This window comes from Dendrobates tinctorius, unplaced genomic scaffold (assembly GCF_039654945.1).
Source record: "Dendrobates tinctorius isolate UK_male_01 unplaced genomic scaffold, ASM3965494v1 ptg000022l, whole genome shotgun sequence".
Lineage (NCBI taxonomy): Eukaryota > Metazoa > Chordata > Amphibia > Anura > Dendrobatidae > Dendrobates > Dendrobates tinctorius.
The window spans coordinates 52661536-52678473 of record NW_027361690.1 but is presented as its reverse complement, the minus strand read 5'-3'; the positions used below and the strand labels follow the sequence as shown (position 1 = coordinate 52678473).

The 16938-nt window shown below is 44.4% G+C and overlaps 1 long non-coding RNA gene across 5 annotated transcripts in view; it reads left to right on the top strand.

The window, feature by feature from the left end:
* Window positions 1-16938, top strand: part of LOC141084197 (uncharacterized) — a 255802-nt gene that overhangs the window by 147736 nt on the left and 91128 nt on the right. For all 5 annotated transcript variants that reach the window (XR_012230949.1, XR_012230950.1, XR_012230951.1 and 2 more), the window contains exon 3: window positions 6273-6337. This is a non-coding gene — a long non-coding RNA (uncharacterized lncRNA). The remainder of the gene's footprint in view (window positions 1-6272; window positions 6338-16938) is intronic.

The window sequence follows — 16938 nt, the reverse complement described above, 5'->3', positions numbered from 1 at the left end:
CTGACGGAATTGTAGGCTTCTATCACTGCTATAAGGAGTGGTCTCCGCTGTGGAAATGATGCAATTTAAAGAATGCTTTTAGCTGATGGATGAAATGTATGGTTTTAAAAGTCTACAAGAGAAAATGTATATTTAGATACAAATCGTGCCTATACCACACGGCAATTTGTTGAAGACTAATGGATTGATATTCGGAGATTCTAAATGGCACCCTAACCAACACCCACGAAGACACGAAAAAGCCTGACAAAGCCAACATTGCTAGTAAATTTAATTTAATGCTAATCAGCGATTGAAGACCTTGGAACTGTCGGTGTTATTAGTTTAGTATTTTTATTCTTTAACTATTTATTTTTGCTGGGAAAAACAGGAATATTAAACTGACTATGCTGCTGTTTATGCAGAATTAGGCCTCATTCAGACGTCCGGGATTTTTCATGCAAATAAAAACATGAAGCGTTGTTCATCAGTGTTGTGAATCCAAATTTTAGCAGTATTTGGTCAGTGTCTCAGGTTTTACCATCAGTGATTCATCGGTAATATTTTACTGATGAAAAAAAAAGTTTTCTCCTACCCTTCACTATGTTAATTCAAAGCAGCACGAATTGCACATGGAGACCATCTGTCTGTGGTCTGTGATTTTCACAGATCCATAGACTTGTATGGGTAATTTTGACCATTGACTCAGTAAAAAAAATAAGCATGACTACAAGACTTTGTGCAGACCACTACAAATCAAAGTGCACAGCCCCAGAGACTACAATTGGCACATGTTCTCCTGTGAAAAACATAGTTAGAACACACAGACGTCTTAACCCCTTAACGACAGCCAATACGCCTTTTAACAGTGGCAGTTTAAGGGCCTTATTCCTTAACGCTGCTTTATAACGGCGCTAAGAAATAAGGTAATAAAACCACCAGCATCAGAAACTCTCAGACGCAATCAGGACCGTTTTTTCAGGTCCTCTATCACGTGATCGCCAATATTCGTTGAAAAACGGCGATCACATTAAAAAAGTCCCATTTAAAAATAATTTCTCTCTCCTCTGACATAATCTAACATGTCAGAAGTGAAAGAAATTATGCTCCCCACTGTACCTTAGGGCCCCGTCACACATAGCGACGCACCAGCGATCCCGACAGCGATATGACCTTGTCAGGATCGCTGGTGTGTCGCTACATGATCGCTGGTGAGCTGCCAAACAGGCAGCTTCACCAGCGATCAGCACCAGCGACACGGGGTAACAAGTGACGCACGTCGCTTAGTTACCCACTGTGTACCTTAGTTACCAGCGCGCTGGTGCAGGAAGCTGGCAACCAAGGTACACATCGGGTTTCTAAGCGGTGCGCGGCACTTAGAAACCCGATGTGTACCTTGGTTACCAGCTCCCTGCCCCAGCTCGCTGGTAACTAAGGTACACATCGGGTTTCTAAGCGCTGCGCGCCGCTTAGAAACCCTGTATTTACCTTAGTTACCAGCGCCAGATCGCTGATCGCTGGTTTCCCGCCTGTCACACGCAGCGATGCATGCTGGCCAGCGGGAGACCAGCGATCAAAAAAATGTCCTGGCCATTCCAGGATGATCAGTGATAACCAGCAGGGGGGCCGGTCGCTGGTCAGTGTCACACACAGCGATCTCGCTGGTGAGATCGCTGTTGCATCACAAAACTTGTGACTCAGCAGCGATCTCGCTAGCGAGATTGCTATGTGTGACGGGGGCTTAAGTATCAGTTTCACCATCCCCCAGCCCTCCTATTTCTGGTCACAAAGCAAAATGACGGGTGCATTTGCAGTGTGGAAGCCGAGATATACCTGCCAGTACCTGGCAATCCCAGGCATTATTCCTATTGGTTCCTGACTTTTGATCACTGACAGACTCTATCACAGTGATCAAAAGGCCAATAATTAGCAAATATGATAGCACTTGGACTGTAACTTGCCATGCTCGCCGTTGATCATCCCCCTAGTCAAATTATTATTATTTTTTAATTTACTAATTTTTATTTGCCGTTAGGGTCACGGTTAGGGATTTAAAAAAAAAATAGATTAAAAAAAAAAATTATGATGATATGACAACATAATGTTATCAGGTTCTGTGTTGTACCTGTGGTTTAAAAATGCTCACTATACCCCTGGATAAAATCCTTAAGGGGTGTAGTTTCCAAAATAGAGTCACTTGTGGGGGGTTTCTGCTATTTAGACACCTTAGAGGCCATGCAAATGAACATGGTGCCCGTAATCAGCCAAATTGGTGTTTCAAAATACAAATATTGCTCCTTCTGTTCCGAGCTCTGCCATTTGTTCAAACAGAACATTTTGACTACATGTGGGGTATTGCTGACCTTGCAAGAAAGTGAGTAACAAACAATGTTGTCCACTTTTTGGTGTTAACTCTTGCAGCAGTGAAAAACATTGGGGCTAATGCAACATTTTAGAGGTAAAATCTACATTTCACACGTCTACTTTTAAATCAGCACATTTTTTGAAACATAATTTTTTGTTAGCACGTTATAAGAGTTAGCAGATGACCAGTAATTTCTCATTTTTCCAACAAAAATTTACAAAACCATTTTTTTTAGGGACTACATCACATTTAAAGTGACTTTGAGAGGCCTACAGTATATGACAGAAAATACCCAAAAGTGTCACCATTCTAAAAACTGCACTCCTCAAGGTATTCAAAACCACATTCAAGAAGCTTATTAACCCTTCAGAGATTTCACAGGAGTTAATGTAATGTTGAAGGAAAAAATGAACATTTAATTTTTTTTCATAAAAATGTTACTTTAGACCCAATTTTGTTTTATTTTTGCAAGAGTAACAGGAAATGGACCCAAAATTTGTTGTACAATTTCTCCTGAGGACACTGATACCCCATATGTGGGAAAACTATTGTTTAGGACTCAGGAGGTAAGGCGTGCCATTTGACTTTTTGATTGCAAAATTTTCTGGGATCATTAGTGGACGCCACGTCTCATTTGGAAAGTCCCTAATGAGCCTAAACACAAATGACCACATTTTGGAAACTAGACCCTGCAAGGAAATTAGCTAGATGTATGGTGAGTACCTTGAATTCCCAGATGCTTCATAGAAGTTTATTACGTTGAGCCGTGAAAATAAAAAAAATCAAATTTTTCCCACAAAAATATTTTTCAGTCCCAAATGTTTTATTTTAACAAGGTAACAGGAAAAAAATTGACCCCAAAATTTGTTGTTTGCAGATACCCCATATGTGGGGGCAAGTTACTCTTTGAGCGCGTGGCAGGGTTGAGAATGGATGGACTGACAGTTTGCAATGCAGATTTTGATGGAATGTTCTGGATGTCTCATGTTGTGTTTGGAGAGGCCCTGATCTGCCTAAACAGTGGAAACCCCCAACAAATGACCCCATTTTGGAAACTAGACCCCTCAAGAATTTTATCTAGACGTGTGGAGAGCATCTTGAATCCCCAGGTGCTTCACAGAAGTTAATAATGTTGAGCAATGGAAATGATGAAATCAATTTTTTCCCACAAAAATGTTCTTTTAGCACTCAAATTTTAAGTTTCGCAAGATTAACAAGGAATTATGACCCCAAAATTTGTTGCGCAATTTCTCCTGAGTTCACCAATACCCTGTTTGTGGCCAAAAACTACTTTTGAGGCACAGTGCAAAGCTCAAAAGGGAAGAAACGTCATATTGAAGTTGAGATTTTGCTGGACTGGTTTGAGGATGCCATGCCACATTGGTAGAGCGCCTGAAATGTCATAACAGCAGAACCCCCATAAGTGACCCCATTTTACAAACTACACATCTCAATTAATTCATCTATGGATATTGACACCACAAGTAAGACACAGAATTTTATACCATTGGGCAGTGAAGAAAGAAAAATAAATTTTTACAACCATAATTATGTTTTATCTCCAGATTTTACATTTTCACACTGGGAAATGGGTAAAAAAAGGCACCAAAATTTGTTCCCCAAATTCTACTGAATGTGGAAATACCCCTTGCGCAACTATACAGTGAGACTCAGAAGGGACACAGCACTATTTTCCTCCTGGAGCGCAGATTTTGCCAGAATAGTTTGCAGACTCGTATACAGAGCCCCTAAGTGCTATAAGAGCAGAATCCCCCTCGTATGACCCCATTATGGAAATTATACTCCTTTGAGAATTAATATGTAGATGTAATGATGATTTTGACTCCATGGGTATTTTCCAGAAACAAGCAGCAGTGGATGTTGCTGAATGAAAATTGTAAACTGCCTTTATGGTGCACATATGTTGTAGTCACCAGTATGTGGTAGTCATCAGTATTTGGTAGTGCCCAGCTCATATTTCTGGAGACATGCGCCTGTAAATTAGGTGAGTTGTGGGAAGCAGGGTGTGTTGCAGTCCGCGCTGCCGAGATTCACAAATCACCTGGGATGCAAGATGTTGTAGCAGTGTACTCCTTTATTTCCTCCTACGCGTTTCGGCGCCCTTCCTGGCACCTTCCTCAGGGATATCCCTGAGGAAGGTGCCAGGAAGGGCGCCGAAACGCGTAGGAGGAAATAAAGGAGTACACTGCTACAACATCTTGCATCCCAGGTGATTTGTGAATCTCGGCAGCGCGGACTGCAACACACCCTGCTTCCCACAACTTTCTGAAGGTTTTTCCACGTGCGAGTGGTTGGTGGAGGTCCTGCAGCAGCTGATTCTGTGATATGCTCTCAAGCCAGTTGTGGGTTAAACAACTGGAATAGGTGAGTGGAACTGTATTATACCGCTCATACTTCAAGTGTCACTAGTGATAGGGCACTATTGCGCCTCTTGTTCCCCCCACCATTTTTGTATTGTAAATTAGGTGGGCTGTTATCGCTACAGAAATGCCAAATGTGGACACAAAATGTGGTTTAGGCACACTGTGATGCTCAGAAGGGAGGAGGCATTTGGATTTGAGAGTGCAAAATTTGCTGAATTTCTATAGCGCTTTTCCAGACTCTTTGTACTACCAGTAAAATGGAACCCCCTATATTTCTGTTAACAGAAGACAGAGCTGAGCATGTTCCTGCTTTTTTTGTGGTTTTATTTTAAGCTTCTGTAGGTATAATTTAATATCACATTTTAAATCAAATTTATATATGACGGTTTGCGGGAATGCAGTTCCCATCCACGGCACATCAGGAAAGAGTTAAGGTCAAAATTAGTTGGTTACTAAGAGATTAATGAGACCTTATGTGACAGGGGAAAGAGGTGTTTCAATTACATGGGCATTGCTGTCATTATTGTTCATTGGCAGCAATTAAGAATAAAACCCTACTTAGACTACGTTCACATGTTGAGTATTTTGTGAGTTTCTTACCTCAGTATTTGTAAGCCAAAACCAGTGGTGACGTGTTTCTATTATACTTTTCCTCTGACTGTTCTACTCCTGGTTTTGGGTTACAAATACTGAGATAAAAAACTGACCAAACATGCAACATGTGCACGTGGCATTAAGGCTTGATCACATCACTTTTAGACCACATGTTCTTGTCGCCATCTGCAATTCCATCTGACCCCCGAAAAAACAGGATTTGGATCTACCACCAACAGGGTATCGATGGAGCCATTAAATAAAATGAAGCATACAGATATAGAAGGACACATTAGCATTTCAGATTATGTTTTTCTGTCTACAAATTAATATTCCTGCAATGGAGGCCAGGAGGAATACAAAGTGACTATGTATGCCTCATTGTAATGAATTGAGAAGCTCTAGAGAGGGACAGGAACACCCACAAAATCAGGCAATACAGTCTGGTAAAGGATAACTATAAGCGATGGTAGTACTTACCTAAAGTTGTTGTGTGCGGGCACATCTATAAAGGTGTAGAAAGCCGCTGCTGCTGTCCTGTGGCTGGAAGAAATGGTTCTTCCAGATGTATAATAGCAAAAATGGATGCTGGCATGTTTAAGGCGATCTGCACTGTGGGAATGAAGAACCTTGGGATTCTAAAGCGGTTTTTATTACGGTAATACAATACCATCAAGGTATAAAAACCAAGTGATTTTCTGCCCTTGCACAATGAGCAGTATATAATGTATGCACACCCTACATAAATTCACAGTCACATATATATAATCACTGAATACATACTTGAAGGCACACACTGACTACACTACTACTACACTGATAACGATTCTAGGCTGATTCACCAATACAGTTAATTAGCACTTTTGGTAACACTGAGTACCTCAGTCAAAAAATACATTTTTTTAAATGATTATCTTTGTTCTAAAAATATATTTCTCCTTTGTTTGCAGCAAGTAATACAAATTCCAGGAGATCCTTTGAACTGACAAATCGATTTTTAAATCAACTTTTATAGGTGAGTGATAACACTAATTTTTTTCCTTAATTTGCAGTGCCCAATATGCACCTCTGAGCTAAAGCTAGATAAGCGCTGACATATTTCAGAGGAACTGTAAGCTGCTATCTTGAAAAGAACATTCATTTAAAAGGTATAATTTAATTTCCCTTTTAAAACTTACATGATTAAACAATTTCCTGTTGTTTTGTTGCCCCAAAAGTCTCATGATTAAAGCGTAACTGTCATTTTAATTTTTATTTCATAAATCAATAGTCAATGTGAAAATAAGAAAATATGTAATAAATCCTATGAGAGAAATTTTCTTCTTTCTCCTACTGGATAGATCTTTCACTCTCAGTTCTTCATTAAAATCTTTATTCAGTGAAGACAAACCTTTTCATTAGGCCGGTTTCACACGTCCTGATATTTCCGGTACCGGAAAAACGGTACTGGAGATATCTGTGTCCATGTGTCAATTTGTCATATTCGCGTGGCATCCGTGTGCTATCCGTTTGTCCATGTATACCATCCGTGTGTGATCCGTGTGCTGTCCGTATGCTGTTCGTGCCTTGAATTTGATTCAATGTTAACCCTATGACTTTTAAAATGCACACGGATGCCATCCGTGTGCGGTATGTGTTTACACGAACCCATTGACTTTTATGCTGTGTGTAGCAGAAGCGATCAGAAGATCACAGATTCTAGTCTCCCATGGTGACTATTGAAGCTAGTAAAAACTAAGTAAAAAATGTTTATAAATCAGATTCTATATGAAAAGAATGAATCTGATTGGTAAATGACGTAATGAGAACAAAAATCTAAATGCCAGAATTACTTTTTTTTGGTCGCCATAACATTGCATTAAAATGTAATAACAGGCGATCAAAAGATCATATCTACACCAATATGGCATCAAATAAAACGTCAGCTTGGCAGGCAAAAAATAAGTAAACCCTCACCCTGTCTCAGATCACGAAAAATGGAGACCCTATGTGTCTCGGAAAATGGTGCCTTTTTTTCTTTACAAACTTTGAATTTTTTTTCACCACGTAAATAAAAAAGAACCTGTACATGTTTGGAAGCTCCAAACTCTTAAGCTGGAGTCACACATAGTGACTTACCAGCGATCCCGACAACGATATCAACGTGTCAGGATCGCTGGTAAGTCGCTATGTGATCGCTGGTGAGCTGTCACACAGACAGCTTCACCAGCGATTAGCACAGCGATGCCGAGCGCGCGGCATCGCTGTGTTCGTTAGCGCTGATGCCATCCCTGTAAAAAAAATAGAATTAAAATAAAAAATATTGTTATTCTCACCTTCCGATGTCCCGCGCAGCCATCCCGCCTCTCTCCACGCTCCCGGTCCCAGTGATCCTTTGCGACGTCTCGCGGTCATTCGTGCAAAGGATCACTGGGACCGGGAGCATGGAGAGAGGCAGGATGGCTGCGCGGGACGTTGGAAGGTGAGAATAACAATATTTTTTATTATTTTATTATTTTGTACAGCTGATCGCTGGTCTCCCGCCTGTCACACGCTGCGATGCGTGCTGGCCAGCGGGAGACCAGCGACGAAAAAAAAGTCCAGAGGTTTCTTGCAGCGATCAGCGATACCGGCAGGGGGGCCGGTCACTGATCGCTGTCACACACAGCGATCTCGCTCGTGAGATCGCTGTTGTGTCACAAAAGTTGTGACTCAGCAGCGATCTCGCTAGCGAGATTGCTATGTGTGACTCCAGCTTTAATGACCTGGAGAATCCTAATGGCCAGCCAGGTTTAGCATTTAGTGAACACGGTAAAAAAAAAACGACCAAAAACTATTGTGGAATTGCACTTTTTTTTTGCAAGTTCACCGTTAGAGACAACTTATCCACCACTTGGTCCCAAATCTGCTTCATTCTTTCCACCACAATGTCAACCCCTGGACAGGCAGAAGACTACACCTGCCCTGAAGAAAATCGAGGATGAAACCCAAAGTTACAGAAAAAGGGTGACATCAAAGTGGCAGAACTAGCTCTATTATTTAAAGCAAATTCTGCCAAGGGTAAAAATGAGACCCAATCATCCTGATCAGCAGATATAAAACATCTCAAATAAGCCTCCAAAGTCTGGTTTGTTCTCTCCGTCTGCCCATTGGTCTGAGGGTGAAATGCAGAGGAGAAGGACAACTGAATTCCCAACTTGGAACAAAAGGTCCGCCAGAATCTAGAGACAAACTGAACTCCTCTGTCTGATACAATGTTCTCAGGAATCCCGTGCAAGCGAACCACCTGTTGCAAAAACAAGGGCACCAACTCTGAGGAAGATGGCAACTTAGGGAGTGGTACAAGATGGACCATCTTAGAGAATCTATCACAAATCACCCAAATAACAGTCATCCTCTGAGAGACAGGCAGATCAGAAATAAAATCCATTGAAATATGGGTCCATGGCCTCCTGGGGACCGGCAAAGGCATCAACAACCCACTAGAACGAGAACAAGGCTTAGATCGGGAGCAAGTCCCACAGGACTGCACAAAATTTCTGACATCACGAGACAAGGCAGGCCACCAAAAAGACCGACTCACCAAATCTCTGGTACCAAAAATACCTGGATGACCAGCCAACGCGGAGCAATGAACCTCAGACATCACTTTCCTCCTCCACTCGTCAGGAACATACAACCTACCACTGGGACAACGCTCAGGCTTATCCTCCTGAAACTTCTCCAGAGCACGTCTCAAATCTGGCGAGATGGCAGAAAGAACCACCCCCTCACCTAAGATGGTAGCAGGCTTGGTCACAATAGGAGAATCAGCCAAAAAACTCCTAGAGAGGGCATCAGCCTTAACGATCTTAGTGCCCGGAAGAAAGGAGACCACAAAATCAAAACGTGTGAAAAACAAGGCCCACCTAGCCTGTCTTGGATTCAAGCGTTTAGCCGACTCAAGGTAGATCAAATTCTTGTGGTCAGTGAGGACCACAACTTGATGTCTAGCTCCCTCCAACCAATGTCTCCACTCCTCAAATGCCCACTTCATGGCCAACAGTTCTCGATTCCCCACATCATAGTTGCGTTCCGAAGGAGAGAACTTTCGGGAAAAGAAGGCACAGGGGTTCATTTTAGATGTTACAGGATCTTTTTGGACAAAACAGCTCCTGCACCAGTCTCTGAAGCATCCACCTCCACCTGAAATGGAAGTGAGACATCGGGTTGTCGCAAAACCGGAGAAGAAGTGAACCTCCGCTTCAGCTCCTGAAATAAAGAAACAGCCTCTGGAGACAAATTCAGCAAATCAGCGCCCTTCTTAGTCAAATCAGTTAATGGTTTGGCAATAACAGAAAAATTGGCTATAAACTTACGATAAAAATTAGCAAAACCCAAAAACTTCTGGAGAGCCTTCAAAGAAGTGGGCTGCACCCAATCATAAATGGCCTGTACCTTGGCCGGGTCCATTTCAATAGTTGACGGAGACAAAATAAATCCCAAAAACGAAATCCTCTGTACACCAAAAAGACATTTCGATCCCTTAACATACAGGGAGTTTTCCCTCAAAATCCGGAACACAGTCCGAACATGTTCCACATAAGAGTCCCAATCCCTGGAAAAGATCAAAATATCATCCAAATAGATGATCAGAAACCTATCCACAAAGTCCCGGAAAATATCATTCATGAAGCACTGGAAGACAGAAGGGGCGTTAGTGAGCCCAAAAGGCATCACCAGGTACTCAAAATGTCCCTCCGGAGTATTAAACGCTGTCTTCCATTCATCCCCATGCTTAATGCGAATAAGATTATACACCCCCCTGAGGTCAAGCTTGGTAAACCAGCAAGCACCTTCAACTCTAGAAAATAGGTCAGAAATCAAGGGTAACGGATACTGATATTTAACAGTAATTTTGTTAAGGGAGCGATAGTCAATACAGGGCCTTAATGAACCATCCTTCTTAGCCACAAAAAAACCCAGCACCCAAGGGTGAAGAGGATGGTCTAATATGACCCTTCTCCAACGACTCCTTAATATAAGAACGCATAGCCTCATGTTCGGGTACAGATAAATTAAAAAGTCGACCCTTGGGAAATTTACACCCCGGACTCAGCTCAATTGCACAGTCATAACTCCTATGAGGAGGCAAAGGCGCAGACTTACTCTCACTAAACACATCACAAAAATCAACCAAATAGTCAGGAACCTCATGCGACTGGGGAGAGGCGGAGAAAACAGGAGTGTCACTAAGAGCACACCGACAACCCCAACTCACCACAGACACAGATTTCCAATCCAAAACTGGATTATGGATTTGCAACCAGGGGAACCCCAGCACGATGGTATCATGCAAAGTATGCAACACCAAAAATCTGCAATTTTCTTGATGGTCTGGGGCGACCCGCATTACCACCTGGGTCCAAAATTGAGGTTTATTCTTCGCCAAAGGAGTAGCATCAATACCCCTCAAAGGAATAGGCGACGGCAGGAGTGTCATAGGGAAACCACAATGTTCAGCAAAATCTAAATCCATGAGGTTCAAGGCCGCTCCTGAATCCACAAAGGCTTTAGCAGAAAATGTGGACAGGGAGCAGATCAGAGTAATTGCCAGAAGAAACTTAGGTTGTACACCACCTACAGCAAATGTGTGTGCAAAACGTTTCTCTCGTTTAGGGCAGACAGAAATAGTAAGAGAGGCATCTCCACAGAAAAACATAGCTTATTACGCCTTCTAAACTCCTGATGTTGCGCCCTAGACAAACCTCTATCACATTGCATAGGTTCAGACATTTGTTCAACAGGTGGCAGCATTTCCCGTGTAATTTTACGTTCACGTAAACGCCGATCAACCTGAATGGCTAATGACATAGAATTGTCAAGACCAGAGGGAACAGAAAATCCCACCATAGTATCCTTTACGGCTTCTAACAAACCCTTCCAAAAGAGAGCTGCCAAGGCACCATCATTCCAAGTGGTGAGGACCGCCCACTTTCGGAATTTTTGACAGTACAGTTCTGCAGAATCTTGACCCTGGCTCAATGCCAACAGGGTCTTTTCAGCTTGATCAATCGCATTAGGTTCATCATACAACAACCCCAAGGCCGGAAAAAATGCGTCCACATTAGTTAGAATAGGATCATCTGGTACTAAAGAAAACGCCCAATCCTGGGGATCGCCGCGCAGCAAGGAGATGAGAATTTTAACCTGCTGCGCAGAGCTCCCCGATGAGTTCGGCTTCAAGGCAAGAAATAAATTACAATTATTCTTAAAATTCAAAAATTTAGACTGATCCCCAAAAAACACATCAGGAGTGGGGATTTTTGGTTCAGCAGCATGAGAATGAGCAAGATAGGCGGAAAATCCTTGCACTTCAGCAGCAAGCTGCTCCACACGATCAGACAATTGCTTAAACTCCATCAGAAAAAAATATATATTCCTCCTACGGCCTCAGAGAAAAAGAGGAAAAAATATACACAAAAAAAATTCTGACACTTTTTTTTTTTTAACAATTCCTTCCTGCTTTTGAGTACCCTAGAATCTGCCGTATGGCTGGTGATTCTGCTATGATTGAGTCACCAAGGAGGAAAAATCAACACAAGCTCAGCCCAGAAAATCAGAGAGGCTGGAAACTAGTGGATTGCAGACCCCTAATCCTATCACACAACTAGTAGTAGCAGTGGAGTGTTCCTACGGTGATCCTAGACACCTCGTCACAGCCGGAGATCTAAATAAGCCTAAAGAGAGAAAAGGGAAAAACTGACTGCCCCAGAGCAGACCTCAAAGCTATAGGCAACCCCCAACATATAATGACGGTGAAATAAGATGAAAACACTAACACAGATAGAAAGATAGGTTGAGCAAACGATGGGGCCCAAGCTAACTAAAAAGGACAGGACAGAAAAGCTGCTGTCTGCAATCCAAGAAAACCCTGCTAAAAATATTACCAACACAACTGATAAGCAAAAAGGACCCTGAAGTCACTAGACTTCAAACCCTATATCAGCACTCAGAATATTCTGAAAGCAGAGCAAAAGCGAACACTGATCAAGGAATAAGAATCCAGCACACCCCCGGCCGGGGATGGCTGAACTCAAAAAACAAGGTAAACAAAACCAAAACTAATAAGTTCAATAGCAGAGCAAAAACTTATCTTTGGGAAGCAGGAATCAGACTGGTCTCCAAGAATCCAGCAGAGAAATCACCAGCCACTCAGAAGGGCGTCGGCTGCCTTATATCCAGTCTGAAGTTCCTGTTACCCAGTCACAGTCCACCTGATCAGGTGTTTGGTTTCTTTCATCCAAATCAGCCTCACTACCTTCCTTCACCAGAAGAGGGAGATCCTCGGACACAAAAGGTGAGTGAACAGATGAGCTCACAACATCTGATGTAGTTTGAATGTGGAGGCAGTAGGAGACTTTGCCGGACACACAGCAGAGGAGCAGCTGGCGTTACTGAACCCCACTTACACTAGTGTTTTTCTCTGTGCAGACAGCACTTCTGAGCAACAACTGGCGGTGTTGGAGGTTCAATCAGGGTTTAGGCTGAGGCCTAATTGGAGCAAGTTTTATATCTGATGTAGTTTGAATGTGGAGGCAGCAGGAGACTTTGCCGGACACACAGCAGGGGAGCAGCTGGCGTTACTGAACCCCACTAACACAGAAGCTAGTGCTTTTCTCTGTGCAGATGGCACTTTTGAGCAACAACTGGCAGTGTTGGAGCCCAGGGTCATTCATGGAGTAGGCTAAGGCCGAATTGGAGCAAGTTTAATATCTGATGTTGGGATGAATGTGGAGGGAGCAGGAGATATTGCCAGACACACAGCAGGGGAGCAGCTGGCGTTACTGAACCTCACTAACACTGGAGCATGTGTTTTTCTCTGTGCAGACGGCACTTCTGAGCAACAACTGGCGGTGTTAATTCAGAAAAGTAAGCCGGTCAACGTTATCTGAGGATAGTCGTGTGCGACGGTCAGTTAGTACACCACCTGCGGCACTAAAGACACGTTCCGATAATACACTAGCAGCAGGGCAAGCCAGCACCTCCAATGCATACTGGCTAAGATCTGGCCATGTATCCAGCTTAGAGACCCAAAACTTGAAGGGGAAAGAGCCATCTTGGAGTACACTGAGAGAAACGTTGCCTCCTGCTGACTGGAGCCGTCTGTGATGGTGTAGACATTTGTGGCGGGCATACAAAACTTTGCCATATTTGGGCCATACTGGTCTTGCCTTGTGCTGAGGCGCTGCCTCTGCTCCCTCTTTGTGCAGAGCTTCCTCCACTGCCTCGACGCACATAGCAGCTTTGTAAAGCACTAGCAGCACTGCTCTCGGGTGGAATGGAGAACATGATGGAATGCACCAGTGTGTCTTGGTACTCCCGCATTTTACGCTCCCGGTTCAACAGTGTTATGAGGCTTTGTAAGTTGTCCCAGTAGCGAGGATCTAGGAGTGTGTACACCCAATAATCAGCCGTGTTGAGAATGTGGGTGATGCGGCGGTCGTTACTCAGGCACTGCAGCATGAAATCAACCATGTGCTGCAGACTCCCAACTGACCAAGAAACACTGTCCCCTGCTTGAGGCGTCATCTTTGCCTTGTCTGCATCACCCCACCCTCGCTCTACATACTGACTACTAAAGCATTGTGTACCTCCCTCCTCTGGAGAGATGTCTTCCTCCTCCATTGACTCCTCCTCATCCTCCTCACAAAGTGAGGAACCACGTTGCGCAGACTGTCTAGAAGCAGATGGCATTTGTGACTCCTCATCCTCCACCACTTCCAAAACCTCCTCCCTTAGTGCTTGCAGTGTTTTTTGAAGCAGGCAGATAAGGGGGACTGTCATGCTGACTAGTGCATCATCTGCACTCGCCATCCGCGTGGAATCATCGAAGGCACGCAAAATGTGGCAGATGTCCTTCATAGAGGCCCACTCAGTGGTGCTGAAGTGTGACCGGCGCACAGTGCGACTTGTTTGCGCCTGATGCAGCTGGTACTCCATTACTGCTATCTGCTGCTCACACATCTGCTCCAACATATGTAACGATGAATTCCACCTGGTGGGTAGGTCACATATGATGCGATGTTACAGAAAGCGGAATCGGCGCTGCAGAGCTGCAATGCGCGATCTTGCCATGCTGGAACGCCGCAAGTGAGCGCACTCTATGTGGACCTTGTGCAGCAGTGCATCAAGATACGGATAGTCCCTCAGAAAGCTCTGCACGACCAAGTTGAGCACATGTGCCAGATATGGGATGTGAGTGAGGTTGCCAAGGCCCAGAGCTGACACCAGATTTCGGCCATGGTCACACAATACCAAGCCTGGCTGGAGATTCGCTGGCACAAACCACACGTCGCTCTCCTGTTTGATGGCATTCCAGAGCTCCTGCGCTGTGTGGCTTCGATTCCTCAAAGCAATTAATTTCAGTACGGCCTGTTGACGTTTGGCCATGGCTGTGCTCATATCGGGTAAGTGTTCATGGGTCCATGTGGAGGTAGACCGTGACGGCTCCTGCAGCGCTGATTCAGAGGAACTGGAGTATGAGAATGAGTCAATGTGTACAGACTGGAGTCCTGCAATCCTTGGAGTTGGCAGAACATGTACAGCGCCACTCTCAAGATCTGTACCCGGCTCCACAACATTTACCCAATGGGCAGTGAGGGAAAGGTATCGTCCCTGTCCATGGTTACTGTTCCATGCATCGGTGGTGAGGTGGACCTTGCTACTCACGGCGTTTAGTAGCGCATGTTTAATTTTTACCTCCACATGCTTTTGCAGGGCAGGGACGGCTTGCCCGCTGAAATAAAATTGGCTGGGCACGGTGTATTGTGGGACTGCCAATGCCATGAAGTTACGGAAGATGTCAGTCTCCACCAGCCTGAATGAGAGCATTTCAAGGGCCAGTAGTTTTGCAATGCCAGCATTCGGAGCCTGTGCTCGGGGATGGTTTGCCGAGTATGGCTGCCTTTTCTCCCATGCCTGTGCTACCGATGGCTGTAGAGTGGCCTGGGAGTGTGAGGATGACAGGGAACATGGTGCTGTGGGTGGAATGTCACTGGTCTCTGGACAACAGTGCCAGAGGTTCTTCGATGGTGATCCTGTGAGGAAGCTGAACCAGCTGTGTTTGAGCTGGAGGAAGAGGCTACAACACGAGCTGAAGACGTGGTAGGTGGTGCTGTAGGTTGGCCTACGTCTTCAGTGTGTCTTTGTAACTCCACCACGTGGTTGGTCCGCACATGCTTCCACATATTTGTGGTATTGAGGTTGCTGACACTTTTCCCTCTTTTGACTTTATGATTACACAGCTTGCATTTGACAAAGCAAATATCATCTGCAACTGTGTCAAAAAAAGACCACGCACTGCAAGTCCTGGGAGCGCCCGTTTTGAGTTTTGGAAGAGGAATGCTCCTATCAGGTGCCAAAGTGGAGGCTACAGGCAACCAAGTCTGCCCCCCCCTCTCCCTCCTGTTTTGGCAGTTCAGGGAATCTCTTCCTCAGAGCTGCTCCCACCACCTTCCTGTTCCTCACGCCATGATGAGTCAAGGACCTCATCATTTACTCTCCCCTCTTCAAACACCTGCTTCTCCTGGGTAGTCTCACCAGCACAGTACGCACCATAAAGTGGCACCCGAGTCTCATCATCTGATGCGTACTGAGGTGTGCTGACCATAGGCACTGGCCCACCCGCCTCTTCAGATTCAGAGGGACAAAGCAGTTGTGCATCACTGCATACTCCCTCTTCTTCACATTCTAGAATGCTACTTGGCTGGCCCCCTGTTTCCAAGCCAAGAGATTCAGAGAACAGAAGTAGAGATGGCTCCTGTCCAGGGCTCTCTGACTGCCTGGGCAATTTGGCAGGTGGTGAAGAGACAGGTGGTTGCTCTTCAGTGCTCTGGCCCTGAGAGGATGTGGAAGTCATTGAAGTCGATGTGTTAGCTGCCATCCATCCGACAACGGCTTCAATTTGTTCGTCCCGCAGCAGTGGGGTGCGGCGAGGTCCTACAAAGCTGCGCATAAAGGACTGTTGCCTGGTAAAACTGGGGGATGCTGAGTCACTGGTGCCCGCAGCAGGCACAGAATCCCCACGTCCTCTCCCTGCTGAAACTCCATGCCCACGACCACGTGCCTTACTCCCTGTCTTATTCATCTTGGTAGACTGATAAAGATAGGCAGAAAAGTACAAAGGGGGGCTTAGTGTGCTTATTCCTGAACAGCTGCTAACAGGTATAAGAAACACTAATTTTATAAAGTGTGTGGACTACACTTTAATATGAGCTAACGTGGCCTGCACAACTGTCAAGTGGAGTGTTTGGTGAACTTTATTTACGTGTTTTTTTCAAAAAAACAAAAAGGACGTGACCAAAGATGTGAAAGCGATAGTATCACAAACTTTTTGGAGCTATTACAATGCAGGAAGGTAACCTACAATGCAATAGATGAGGCTTCAAAAAGTAGGCTAATACTAATCTGGCTGTGGCTGCAGGGCACAAGCCAGAAAAAAGGCTCCTCTATCTACTCCTATATTGTGTTTGCAACCAACCAATGTAGATGGATACGGATGGAAGGACACTAATAGGAGAAAAAAAAATCAGGAAAAATGAGCTGCAATAAAACAAAAAAAGGACTATGTATGAGGCAGTGACGCAGGCTGAGCGG